Source organism: Cryptotermes secundus, unplaced genomic scaffold, assembly GCF_002891405.2.
Source record: "Cryptotermes secundus unplaced genomic scaffold, Csec_1.0 scaffold155, whole genome shotgun sequence".
Lineage (NCBI taxonomy): Eukaryota > Metazoa > Arthropoda > Insecta > Blattodea > Kalotermitidae > Cryptotermes > Cryptotermes secundus.
Window position 1 is genome coordinate 483,926 of NW_019731976.1, and position 13,170 is coordinate 497,095.

The window sequence follows — 13,170 nt, forward strand, 5'->3', positions numbered from 1 at the left end:
CTGTAGACTGATCCAGTTTTTGAATACATTTTCTATTAATTTATAAGGACGTAAGCGAGTATGAAACAGAACACATTGGTCGTGTGGTCTAATGAACGAAATTTCTTCTCCTGCCCCAACACTGGGATCATGGGTTCATATCCTACTCAAGGCATCAATGTCTGTATGTGTTTATTCTCTGCTTCTTTTGGCCTGTTTAGATAACGACCTTGCGACGGGCTGATCCCCTTTCGCAAGGAGTCATACCAATTGTATTCCTCAGACTAATTCTGAAGGCCTTATCCTTGAAACTAATAATAAGATAATAATATTAAAACGTATGGGGATGGAGGAATAGCTCCTTACTTTCTTAACCTCGGGATGTTTTACCCTCCGACTACCTTACCTCTGGGAAAAGGCCTCACATTCCCTTCGGATAACAAGTTGAATAATACAGGAATTCGATAGGGTGCGTGAGATGAAGGCTCGACCCATACACTTCTTGGTATTTCGGCCGGCTTTATCTCTGTTATGGGAAGTCGAACACAATGTGCCATAGTTACGCAGCCAACGTGATGACGTGTATATCCTTCTCAGTTGAAGCGGATCTCCTGTCGAACTCGCAAGTTTTTTTTTTTTTTTTCACANAAGACGTGTAATTTTCTTTCGTTACATTTACACGTTATGTAAATTCAAATTCCCTCCGCTGTATCGCTTATTGCATCCCATGCCGCGAGCCGTGACGAACCGGGAAAGTGACCCCAGAATTAAATTAAACTTTTATAACATGCAAATTTTTTGGAGAAATGTAAATGCATTTTTGACTAAAAAATATTAACGGAAAACAGGAGCCAGATGGGTTAGTCTCAGTATTCTCTTCTACTTCGAAATACGCCACAATTCTTTCAGACTTTAATTATAATCTGAACTTTAGGGGAAATCCTGGAATGATGAACGTTAAATATGCAGACGTATTCTGTGAGAAATCTCTCGTGCGCATGCGTATAACTGGTTGAGGTTCTTAGAGTCCTCTGTACTTCATCTCCATACGTTTGTGTTACTGTCGGATTCTTTGCTACCTTCTAAATTTAGCCCTTCCTGTTTTAATATTATTATTATACTTCTCACCGTGGTTTCACACTTCACAACAGATTATTACACTTTATCATTACAGCTTGTTACTACAAAGTTACTTCTGATCTAGATAGCCCGGTATGTGACTTCACGTCTGGTCCTTTCGAGTCCCGATTTCCGACTGACGCTGAAAAATGACGCTTCCTCGGACATTCGATTCCTGGCTTTCACCAGCGTCCTTGTTCTGTCACACACTCAAATTTCCGTGACTGGTCAGTTTGAAATTTAGAGGTATTCTAATTAGACATTCCTCCAATCACTTTAACTCTTACAAAGGGGTAAAGAAATTGTGTCTTAACGAACTCCTGTCAAAAAGTGACGAATGTGTAGTGGGCTGTACACCAATAACCCTGCTTCTCTATATAGTTCGTAGAAAATTGTCAGCTAAAGAACTCACAAAGACTTCAATGGCCATTCTTTACGTAACTTTCTCTTAATAAATCTTCAGCGGGTATTTCTCTGCTTTTGCTGTAAGCGTGGGAAGACGCTAGCTCTTAAATACAAGAATTGACCTAAGTCTCAGTACACTTGTTCATGTCCTTACATCTAACAATTAATTTTCAAATTAATAAAATGAATCACATTTAAATAGGCAGCACGGCAGTGGAACGGTTACATTTGATCCATTGATTTTTATGACAAGCCTATATCTACTTATATGTATGGACATAATAGGAAGTTCCAAGCAAGTTGTCTCAAGCAGTCACTTGATTTTTATTCGGGAAGTGACCAGTTCCGAACGTCATACGCAACAGCGATTACCCTGACTTGAGATTATTCATGGTTTTCCTCCATTTCCGGAAATTGTCTCAAATTGAATACAATCGCTTCTTTTCACATCTTTTCCACTTCAAAATTTAATTATTTTAACATTCTTCTTCGGTGTATATCTTTTACGTACTGACAGCTTCGCTACATAAACCATAAATAAATCAGTTAATTAGCGCTTTAAAGCCCAGTGGTTACTTAAGTACCACGCGCTTTAACAAACTAAAATTCTATATTATGTCCACACAGTGTCTGTTTCGTTTGTTCCTCACTCAATACAGCGATTGCTCCATAAAGAGCATTAACCGGTCGGACTTCGTAGCGGAGACTTGATGTGTTTCCTGTGAGCTACGAACTGAATTCTTATAGAAAGTTATGAAGAAATTCAATCTTCTACAAAATATGGCCATGGGTCCCAGCAGGGCCCGATGTCAGGAGTGACTGTGCCGGCTCATTGCCGGCAGTAAGCTCCTCCTCTGCTCTGTTAGCTTAAACTTGGCGGTGGTCAGGCTTACGACCGTTCAAATGACTAAGCTGCCGTTGTAGCATAAGATATGTAAGTTAGGCATGATGTACTCTGTAAAGCCTGTACTGAGAAAGGACTTGGGTGTAGTGCAAAAGGTAGAATTTACAATAACCTGTTATATGTGAGAAATGTACACTTGACGAAAGGCAAAGCGCATTCATAAGAGACAGACCCATCTTCTCGTCAGAGAGGATGTTACATGAGGACTATTACCGCAAGAGTTCAATTGGGAAAAGAATCTCTGGTCGTGGTCCTCAAGGGGCCTGACACCAAGACGAACTGTTTGGCGGTAAGCCGCCAGTCGTAAAGTGACTCTGACTCTGACTCTGACTCAGTCTTGAAATGGTTAATTAATCATAAGTATATCACATGACCTTATACGTAACCGTAGATTATTTATTATTAATTACTTAATACACCGAAAACCCGACCTCCAGAAGTAACCTACAACCAATATTTTAAATGAATAGTTGTAAAGTTTACGGTTGAAGCCGTGTAACCTCGGAGAAAGCTCTACTTTTCGGATTATCATGTCTCCTCCATCTTGAGGATCGCACGTAGCCAACAAGAAGCGTTCGTCAAGGCGCTCGACGGATGAAGGCATCCCAAGTTATTCGGCGTGCAATTCGGAATTACACACTAAATGGATATTTGCCAACGTTTTATTGGCTACTTATTCTTCATTATTTAAAGATCTCACAGGTCTGGACTGCAAGTTGCTCCTGCATTTGTATTTATTTCCCTCTGTATCATGTTTACGTTTTCAGGAGGGGTTTAGATGCAAGTTGCACAATTTTTCTTTCCTTCTGCCTCTCTTATTCTCCTCTTGTTTTCTTCCTTGTTTGCGTTCTCATATTCGTAGTTTACGAGAGAAAGTGTTGTGATGGTGAAAAAGTCGATCTAGACATTTTGACAGAATTACGTTTCTCAGGCCTCTCCCGCCGAATTTGGAACGCTGTCTCTCATTTCTGCATAACCATATAAATGTATATGTGTATGTATGTATGTGCGCCTCTATACCGATTGAAATATTGGACGCATTTTGTAATTATTCTTTATTTAAGACCTTCCACATCTTAGGTTGGATACCTGTAAATGTGCATAAAGGTCAAGAAGTAGGGATCCTTCAGATATGTGCCCCAAAACGCAAAAGGACAGTTTTCCCCAAAAGGACTCTTGAACTGGAAGCTAAATAAATGTTAAGGTATCCCTGTTACACGCCGTGAAGTTCCATAGGGTTGTGAGACATCGAGGTTCTCACATTTTCTAGACAATCGGCTTACAGATGGCGGTGAGGTTGTCAGACTTATGCGCCGGCCGCCCTTTAACCCCCCTACCCCACCCGGAAGATTCCTGGTATTCATTTCTGTCAGAGGCTGAGTCGAACTCAGGGCCATAATGCGACTGGAAATATTAGGTCAATGGAACAAAACACTTCATTGGTACTTGAACCCGCTACCTTCCGGCTACCTCAACCAACTTCGCTACCGCATGCCCCAGGACTCTTTTAACTAGTTTTATTAAATTTCAGTAAGGGGAATATGTTGTATCCGCAGGAAAGTAAAGGTACATGCACTGGGGGCTCAAACGCAAAAGCCGATTTTGTGGAAACATGCGTTGCTGTTCTGTAAGTTTTCGCTATTCTTCGGCACTCACTGGTCTACCGAAAAACACTCGATTTCATAACATAGTCAGGGTCAGTCTTACATGCGAAAGTAATTTCGAGCGTCTTTGCAACAGATATTCACTTCATTGAGACGGCATCTGTGGTCTAGTGGTCAGAGTTCCTGGCTACAGATCCAGAGGTCCCGGGTTCGGTTCTCGGTGCTACCAGATTTTCTGAGAAGTAGTGGGTCTGGAAAGGGGTCCACTGATCCTCGTGAGGATGACTGAGGAGCTATTTCAAGGAAATAGCAGCTCCGGTCTATAAAACCGAAATTATCGGCCGTGGAGATTCTTTACGCTGACCACGCGACACCCTCTATCCTCTAAAGTTGACACTAACCTCGCCGACAACCTGCGGTCGCTCGGTCGGAATAGTTCCCTTGCGTACTAAAACCACGGAGTTTTTATTCACTTCAGTGGATTCTTTCTAGCCTCCTGCTTTAACTCTCTTTAACATTTTTGTTTATTAATTTTATATATTTTCTCTTTCTTTATATATATATTTTATTTTCATTCCTTGTTAATAAACATGAGTACCTGATGGTTGATATGCAAGGTGTTACTAAAATCCCCTACCACTTTATGTAAATACTGATAAACCCCATGAAACACTTTAGATTACATATCCTAGTAGAAAATCAAGGGCTATATCTTTCCTTCTGTCTGCATCAAATATATTTCAGTCTGAATAACAGGGGGCATCAGATATAGCAAGGTATGGCTGGTTGCAGGGGTCCAGGTCTGCCTCCTGCTGAGCTGCAACACGTCACACAGCAGCACTATTTATGGCTCAACTTGGTCGCATGGACTTTCAACCGTCATATTTCTTTTATTATTATAGCAGGAGTCCTAAAAGCGTGCGTGTCGTGAAAGTATAAAATTTGATGCAATATAATACTCGAAGGTGGAAAAGGCTTGTGATTGGCCCTACTTCCTTGGTGGATTCATTTCCGGCGCCCTGTAATTTCCTGCTAACCCCCTCTTCGATCCTATCCGCAACTCACCACCGGTCTTCTTGAGCCAGCGAGCTTACAGCGCACTTTATATTTGGAGCTTTGGGGTAAAATTCCTCTAGACCCTATCTTGCTATTGCTTCGGAGAGAGGCGAAATGGGGTTTTATATTAACTAATATTTCACTCTTGATGAAATGTGGCAAAAGAAAAAAATTTAGTGAGATGTACTAAAAATGTGATTACAGAAGAAATCTTCAAGTCAGACTTCACTGCTTTACCCTTGCTAGGATTCACTGCAGCAATTTTTTACCACGAATAGTTGACTAATGCATAACTCTATGTGAAATGGCAACTAAATCCATGGCTGTGACAGTTACAAGTAGCGACGAGACGGATGCCCTCATCTCTGAGTCAGCTTACGAGCTTACCACCAGCAGAAATCCCGGAATGTATAATGCAGTTATTCCTAACCGTAGTGCTTCCTCAGGGGTCGTACTGTACATGTTCGGGTGTAACGCACGTTTCTTGAAGAGCATTGCGATGTCTTCAGCAGGGGCTTCTCTCTTTGTTAGTATCGCGGAGTCGTCACGAGTTATCTCCTATTGTGTCGCATTTATATTTCAAATGTGTCAATAAATCAGATTATTAATTTCCCCTGGAATCCCCTGCCTATTTGACGAGATTCGTTGTAATAAATAGAATAGTTGGGGACACGCGGTACTCTGCTACAAGTCGGAAAGTCGCGGGTTTGAGTCCCGATAAGGTGTTTTTTTTTTCAATTGACCTAATCCTTCCAGCCGCATTATGCCCCTGTGGTCGACTAAGCTTCAAACAGAAAATGAGTATCAGGAAGCTTCTTGGGGGGGTTAAAGGGCGGCTGGCGAGTAAGGCTGACAACCTTACCGCCATCTGTGAGCCGATTATCTAGACAAAATGTGGGACCCTCAACTTCTCACAACTCTATGGGCCTCCATATCCTGTTACAGGGATAGCTTTTACCTATCGAATTGCGCGGTGTCATAACCCAGAAGATCATGGTCTTGGTTTTTCACAGCGTTTAATATTTCCAGTCTCACTTACATCCCTGTTTCGCGTACAGTATAGCAGCAACTGCATATACTAACATAGGATCACGGCATATGATCCTATTCTAAGCTTCCACATTGTGTACACACAATAGCAAGCTCGGGCCGTGGAGGGAGCTATTATTGCAGGATTTTGTTTGACTCTTCTGCGCAAACGTAAAACTCCACGAATTCATTGAATGGCTATTATGTGAATAAACCAGTAATTCAAAATATTTTTGTAATTAAACTAGATACATAGTTAAGTAGTTACTATAGGATTCTGACGATGGTGTATAACACACAGAGATATTGGGTTTTCGGACTGTATCCATCGTCCTGGTTAGTATTTTAATTTCTAAAGTGAACGTAAGAAATTCTGTCTTTCCCTGCATATTATACAAAAGTGATAGAGGAAAATCTGTTTCTTTCTGTATACTTATGGAGACTTTCACTTCCTTCTTGCATAAAATTCTTCCTGTATACAGAAAGAACGTAACCTGTTTCTCCCAATTGGTTTATATAAAATGCAACCTAGAAATTTCTGTTTCTCCGGTATTCAGAAGAAATGTAGGCATTTTCCGTGTATCTGCAACTATAAAATTATAACATAGGAACATTTCTCGTTTCGCGTTTCTACGAAAGCAGACATTTTATTTTCCTCCTCCCGCTCCCACTTCGGAACACAGGGCTGATTTCTCAGTTTCCCGATAATTTTTACAGACTTTAGGGCTTCTTGGACAGGGGATCAGTCCGTCGCAAGGCCTCTACCCAAACACAGGACAACACAAACACAAAACAAACGCATACACACATCAAACATCCATGCCTTGTGTGGGATTTGAACCCGCGATCCCGGCTTCCGAGAGAAGGAAGACAGTATATGCCTTAGACCGCTCTGCTACCGTGACAGGAAAAGCAAGCGAATAAGCTGACTTAAATCGTCATAGAATAATTTTAGGGTTAGGGAAATGTATATATGTTCATGGATAAATACAATTCCATTTGTCATTAAATTTTATTTTATACTTTTCCACGCAAATGTGAGTTACAAAAAGACCCCAAAAAATTTTGTTGAACGGGAAATGTTATGGGTTGTGTAGGTCATATTAAACTTATTTTCATATGTGCCTGGGGCATTATGATAAAATAAATAGTGTATGTATATGTTTCTTTAAAGGAAAATGTTCATTTTGGAAACAACTGGCAGTCACTGAATTATAGATCAAAATGTTCTCTCTTCCACGTGGAATTACATACATACAAGTACGAAAATGGGATCTGTCCTGCCTCTAGTGACTCGTGTTCGATGTGCCAAGAAAGATAGACAAGAGCCTATCCCTTTGAAGCCTGGAGTCTATCCATATATATAATACATGGGACTTTTCGTAGTGGCCTTTTTCTGTCTTTATTTAGGATTATGGTTGACTGTAGTTACGGATTGGACAGCCAGGCGGCATTGAGAAGGACCCATCCTTCACATATCATTGTTGGAAACAAATTTTCATTGTTGTAAGCATGCATGTTTGCTGAAATCCCAATTTAATACACAAGAGTAGATGGATTGGGCAGTTATATGTGCAAAATGTTGCTAGGGATGGGAATTGTTTATTTCAAGGATTCCGCTAATTGTTGTTGTATTTCACGTCACTCAGAATAATGTGAAGTCTCCCAGAAAAACAAAAAAAAAAACCCTCAGTTGCTTGAATCCGCAAGTGAACTATATCGACCGAGCGACCGCCGCTTTTCTGCGAAGTTAGTACTAACTTTAGTGGATAGAGGGTGTCTCGTGGTCAGGGCAACGAATCCCCACGGCCGTTAATATCGGTTTTTTTCTAGATCGGAGCCGCTGTTTCCTTGAAATAGCTCCTCAGTTTTCCTAGTGAAGCTGACTGTACCCCGTTACAAACCCACCACTTCTTAGAAAATATGGTAGCGTCGGGAATCGAACCCGGGAACTGAGGATGTATAACCACGAACTCTGCCCACTAGACCACAGAGGCGGTCTCATTAAAAAATGTCTAACTAAAAAGTGTACATGAAAAAAAATTAGTTTTTTGTTAATGTTAAAATAGGTATTCGAGAAGTTTATGAAGAATCTGTCAGTATTTCGTGTCAGAGGACCAAATCGCTGACCATAGACTCTTACGGTTTATCAAGTTATGAGTGAAAAAAATATGGAAGAAAAAGTGTATAACCGCACACGGCCTGAACACTTCTTACAACCGTTGTTCGTCACTTCTCGTGACCGTTGCCTAGCTATCTTTATGTTTATTTATTTGTTTGCCCGCTTCGGTANGAACTTTCCTGTTTATTCAGGACAGATGGGTTGACAGAGTCAGTGTTTAACAATCTCCCTTTGAAATTTCAGCTCACTTTCCTGTCTCGGCTCGGCTCTGGTAGGTTAAATTGCTGACCTTCATCAGCACACTCATTCCTGCCGTCATTTTCCTCAAAATCCATGACCAAGGTTTTTGTTCTTCCCTAGACATGTACGTGTTTCGAAAAGGGGCCTCCTCTTCGACGAAGGAGGCAGTCCGTTTTTCTCTGTAGGCGCTACGTTTGTTGCGTCGTAGCTTGAGCTGTCACGGCGTCCAGGTCACTATGGGCTCTGTGCACTGTACTAAGTAACATTTATACAAGGTACACAGAGATTTCCCGTTAATGAGGGCTCGTGCACCGCGTTATGCAACTATTCTGAAACTACAATTAGTCAGCTGAATTGTCGTAGGCCTGACCAACGCTATGTTAAGGTAAATTACATTTAAGAATTCATTCCCTACCTCACAGAAAACACTGCATCTCTATTACTACTGTGAAGATTATTGAGTCAGTGTCTACGGAACTCATCGCTGTTTATTCTTAAAATTGAATGAAACCTTTGCTTGCGAAACGCAAAGTTTGTAAACAGCTGGCACATATAGTAAACATGTTCTTGAGATGGTTAACGTTAACTGTTATAATAACACCCGAAGGCCAAGCACCACTAGTAGAAAATCAAGCAACTGGACACAGTCCATGGTTAGTTGAACTGATCTCCAATCCTCTTAAACTGTATCTCTAAAGTCAGTCTTAGTGTTGGAATTGAGATTCTGAAAGCGGCGACCCTGAGCAGTACGATCCTCTAGGATCCAACAGCTTGTAGTTGGGTAGACGTCCATTAACGGTCCTTTGAACTCTGTTACACCAAATGCACGGCGTTACAGCCCGGAACGTCGTACAATTCACAGTCTCAGTACTACTCACCTCCTTCCTGATTGGTCTTTCACTACCCGTAACGAGGGAGGCATCCCTAGCAATAACCTTCATGCCATGTCTCTCGTCTGTCGTAACCAGCACTCAGTCTATCTATCTAACTAGCTAGCTATATTTCTATACATCTATCTATCTTTTTCCCTTTCTTCCTTGACCTTTAGTCCGCAAGCGAACTATACCGACCGAGCTACCGCCGCTTGTGGACGAAGTTAGTGCCAACTTTTGTGGATAGATGGTATCGCGTGGTCTGCGCAACGAATCCCCAACAACGGGGGCAACGAGCAACAGTGATGGACATTTTGTTTGAGAACAGCAAAAAAGAATACTCAAAGTCAGTTCTAGAACTCTTAAGGCTAGAAGAAGAAAGAATTCTGCAAGACGTCTGTTACTTCATAAACAATATTCCTGAAGTTATATAAAACAGATATGTAAGAAAAGCAAAAGAAGTAATTGTACTGCTATTAACAGGATACCCTCTAATTTAAGTCAAGATCTATATTAAGAATCTCTGGGTTACCGCTATTATAGAATAAGATATTTATAAGAATGTGCTACAGAAGGCCGGATGGGCATTTCCTAGGCCTTTCTTTGTATTTTCAATATTTCTTTCTGCAATAAAAAATATCCCCACAGCCGTTAATCTCGATTTTCTAGACCGGATCTATCTATCTATCGCATTACAGCCCTTTGTTGGACCTTGGCTGCTTTTCTCAGTTTGTTAATCCTATACGCAGTCGGTAGGAGTCGGGATAGCGTAGTCAGTAGAGCGACTGGCTACGGGCTGGACGGCCGAGGAGTCGGGAGTTCGGGTCCCGGTAAATTCAATAATTTTCTCTTCTCCACGTTGTCCAGACCGGCTCTGGGGACCACCTAACCACCGAGCCAACTGGTACGGGGGGCGGGCCTCTTTCCCGGGGTTAAAGCGGTAGGGGCGTGAAGCTGACTACTCACCTCCAGCTAGTGCTGATGTCAAGAAAATGTGGATCTATACATCCACTCCCCCACACGCCTTCATGGCGTAGTGCTTAATTAGTTAAGCACAGGGACAACTTAATCTTTATTAAAATCGTGGTCACAGCAAATTTAGACAAACCGACGACGATACGCTAGTACTCAGCATAGTCATTGGCACAAAGTGTTTGCGACGTATTCCAGCTATTTTTGTATGAATTCATCCTCTATTACCCGTTTTACCCAGCCACCTAACGGTTTTAATTTCTCTGAAAAATAAACCACTGTTACTTGTTTCCCTTCTGGTATTTTTTCTTATTTGCGTTCTGTTTCCGTTTCTTCTCTCGAGGTTCACATTTCTTGCCCTGCCGACGCTGCGCGAAGTGAATTAGGGTGCTTCAGTGCTTTTTTTCTTGAACTCTGTGTAATTCTGGTTCTGCACTTTTCATCTATCTCGTTGCCGGGGCCCTTTGTTTCGCTTGGTGATGTGTGCGGTGGACTGACATGAAATATTCATCCATGGAGACTTGATGGAAGGGGTGGAGGGTGAGCGTGTGACGTCACCCCCAGGGACTATGAGCGTCCCTGCAAAACACCAGAGTACTGACATTTAGTATGGCGAGGGTCAGGTTCCCCAGGGATACCAACATACACGCTTCACAGCCAACAGAGCAGGTCTAGAGATGAATACATATGCCGCTGGTCCTTAGAATATATGTCTGAGCTTCGATGTCTACAAATTGGACGATATTAAAAAATATTTTATTTACACTAAGATCACAGTCTTGTAGAATATATTGTCTGATACATGGTTACCAGAGTTCGGAGGGATACAACGTCTCACTTTTAAAGTTCACTTATACCCTGAAAATGGAGGCAGTATGCTCTTCCGAAACGTGAGTAGATGTCTATCAAACTATACGGCGGCACATACCAAAAGGCCACTGTTTTAATATTCACTATTGCAACAACCTCACATCTCATATTTTGTTTAAATATTTCTCTTTAGTTTTGCCAGTTTTGTCCAAAACTCTGTGCATGTGAGACATGATACTGATTATTAAGTATCTTCAGCATAAATTGCATTGTTATGAATTACTGCCAGCTAATATCGTTACGGCCGGTCACGGTAGCCGAGCGGTCTAAGGCATGTACTGCCTTCGCTCGCTTGGAAAGCGGGATGGTGGGTTCGAATCTCACTCAGGGCATAGATGTTTGTGTGCGTTTTTCTGTGTTTGTGTACAGGTAGAGGGCTTGCGACGAGCTGATCACCCGCCCAAGGAGTCCTACCGAATGTGAAAGATCTAGAGAAACCGAAGTGAACGGAGAAGTTCATGAGGTAGGCCAAGGCCCACTGGGGCTGTAGTGCCAAGGAAAAACAAATCATTACGGTGATCAAATGAAGCAAGACGAGATGAGGACGCTGCGTCTCAGACGAGATACATTTCAGCGGATACCTGAAAGAAAGAGACGAATTCGAAGACCTAGACATAGATGGAAGGTTAATAATATTAACATGGCGCTTAAGGGAACACGATGTCAGGAGGCGAGATTCAACTGGCTCAGGATACAATCCAGTGGCAGGCATAAGGTAATGAACCTTTAGATTCCGTAAATGGCGAGGAATTTCTTGACGATATCAGGAACTAGGACCTTCCCACTAAGGACACTCGCACTGAATTATTATCGCAAACTTTATAACAACCATACCTGACAGTCCGTCTTCCAAATTATGATAACAGACGTAAGATTTGAGGTTTTCATGGCGGTGACTATGGAGAATGCCGTCTTCTGGGATGTGGCGCCATATGGATCTTGTGTGAATCGACGTTTCGTAGGAATATATCGCCTCCATCTTCAGGGTAGAACAATTCGCGAGCGAGGAACCAGCATGGGCATGTGGTTGCAGAATTCTCACGCNGTTCCCCGCTCGCGGATTTTTCTACCCTGAAGACGGAGGCGATATATTCTTCCGAAACGTCGGGTCACACAATATCTACACGGCACCACATCCCAGAAGGCGGCATTCTCCTTATGATCACAGAGATTAATTTAATTTGAATTTGGAGTTGGATACACAGCTAAACTTCGTCCAAATAATTTAAAGTTAAATATTTACGGACGGTGCGTTGTACAGAACAAATGGAGTAGGAGAACCTCACGTTCGGTTAAATTTAACATATGTACTTAAGTTCTAAGCCACCCGGCACACTTCTGCACTGGGACTATACATATGAATCAAATTCCCCTTAATAACATTTTCATATATATATCCTGTACAGTGAATCTGCAACAAATGCAAATAAAATTTGCATGTGAAATCCTGAAAGTAAAACCTGCATTGCAAGGCCCTGTGAGCGCGGCATTTAATCTTCAAATGCCATAGAAAGAGGAAAATATCTTGAGAAGTTAAATGATCATCAGTTTCACAACCACCTCATATCAGACAGAACAATTCTCCCAAATACAAGGAACACAAACAATGAGAGAACGGAATCATATACCTAGAAGCCAACAAAACACATGATACATCAATACAACACCAAAAGAACCCCAAAGAGACACATCTACAATCAGACAAAACACAAGAAAGCATTTTACATACGTCTAATTATAATGATTTAACGTGTTAACAATTAACATTTAAACTTAGAGTAAACACACGCGTAGCGTAGTTGGTTGAGACACTATGCTACAAGCCGGAAGGTCGCGGGATCGAATCCCGATCAGGTGAATTTTTACAATTGACCTAATCCTTCCAGCCGCACTATGACCGTGAGGTCGACTCAGCTTCTAACAGAAATGAGTACCAGGAATATTCCTAGGGGTAAAGGGCGGCCGGTGCGTAAGGCTGACAACCTTACCGTCATCTGT